The sequence below is a fragment of the Alligator sinensis genome, unplaced genomic scaffold (genome assembly GCF_000455745.1).
Source record: "Alligator sinensis unplaced genomic scaffold, ASM45574v1 scaffold250_1, whole genome shotgun sequence".
Classification (NCBI taxonomy): domain Eukaryota; kingdom Metazoa; phylum Chordata; order Crocodylia; family Alligatoridae; genus Alligator; species Alligator sinensis.
The window spans coordinates 844,172-846,003 of record NW_005841888.1 but is presented as its reverse complement, the minus strand read 5'-3'; positions in this window follow the sequence as shown (position 1 = coordinate 846,003).

Genomic DNA, 1,832 nt, shown 5'->3' with positions numbered 1-1,832 from the left:
GACCTGTTCTCTTTAACGTTTTTATCAACAATGTGGATACTGGTGTCAGAAGTGGACTGGCCAAGTTTGCTGATGGCACTAAACTTTGGGGTAGTATGTCCACACGTGAGGATAGGCTAGTGATCCAGGCTGACTTGGATAGGCTCAAAAAGTGGTCAGATACAAACCTAATGACGTTCAATACTGACAAATGCAAGGTACTCCACCTTTGGGGAAAAAACCCCACAACATGCTTGGCAGTGCTATGCTTGCTAGCATCATGGCCAAAAGAGACTTGGGGGTCCTGACTGACCACAAGATGAACGTGAGCCACCAATGTGATGTTGCAGCTGGTACAGCAAACCAAACTCTGGCTTGCATCCATAAACACTTCTCAAGTAAATCTCAGGATGTCATCCTCCCGCTGTATTCAGCCTTGGTGAGGCTGCAGCTGGAGTACTGCATCCAACTCTGGACTCCACAGTTCCAGATTGATGTGGAGAAGCTTGAGAGAGTCCAAAAGAGAGCCACACGCATGATCAGAGGGCAAGAGAATAGGCCTTATGAAGAGAGGCTGCCATGGGACTCTTCAGTCTGGAAAAGGGCAGGCTCAGGGGTGACCTGGTGACAGCCTATAAGTACATCAGGGGTGTGCATCAGGATCTGGGGGAATGCCAGTTCACCAGAGTGCCCCAAGACACAGATTTATATTATGCAATGCTTAGAACAAAAGCAGCAAATTGGATGTACTCTCTAAAAACAAGTGATATATGCACACTCAAACAGCAAGCAACAGGGTGGGAAGCATTACAGAAGGGCAGGGGGCACTGTTTACATGCACAAAGCTAACAAACATCCCCAACTGGAACCATTTACCAAGGTGGGGATGCTAATCATATGAAAATGTGCAAACAATGTGGTTCAATAAGGAAAAGTGCAAAATCCTACTCATAGGATGGAACACTCTCATGTGCCACTACAAGCTGTGGGAGGACTGACTGGCTAAGCAGCAGCTCTGCAGAAAAGGACCTGGGGATTATAGTGGACATTAAGCTGAATATGAGCCAAACTTACTACCAAAAAGGCTAATGGCATACTGGGCTGCATTAGTAGGAGTGTTGCCAGCAGATCAAGGGAAGAAATTCTTCTCCTCTATTCAGCACTGGCAAGGCCACATCTTGAGTACTGTGTCCAGTTTTGGGCACTCCACTACAGAAAGGATGTGGACAAATTGGAGAGAGTCCAGTGGAGGGCAACAAAAATGGTTAGAGGGCTGGGACACATGACTTCTGAGGAGAGGCTGAGGGAACTGGGCTTATTTAGTCTGATGAAGAGAAGACTGAAAGGGGGATTTAATAGCGACCTTTGACTACCTGAAGGGAAGTTGCAAAGAGGATGGAGCTGGACTGTACTCAGTGGTGGCAGATGACAGAACAAGGAGCAGTGGTCTCAAGTTGCAGCAAGGGAAGTTTAGGTTAGATATTAAGAAAAACTTTCTCACTAGGGGCGCTTGTACATGTGACACGGGTTTAGTCCTTCAGGGTTGCATTCAATGCCCCCTAAATTGAAACAGTGAGTTTTACATTGACACAGTGGGTTTTATTTTTTTGTCACTATATACACATAATTGTCCTGGCAGCCGCAGGTGTCTGCTGAAAGCAGAAGCGGCGAGGGACCCAATCCTTTTCCTTTTTCCATTGAAGCCTGCCTGCTTCTTCCATGGCCAGGAGGCAAGCTGCCAGTGGGCCAAGTGGCCCCTGAGCTATGGGGGGCTCCATTCCTCTCCTCCTTGGCAGCGGTGTCCCCCGGGGCCAACTGGGTGTGTTGCTAGTGCATTGGGTGGCGTCCCAGCT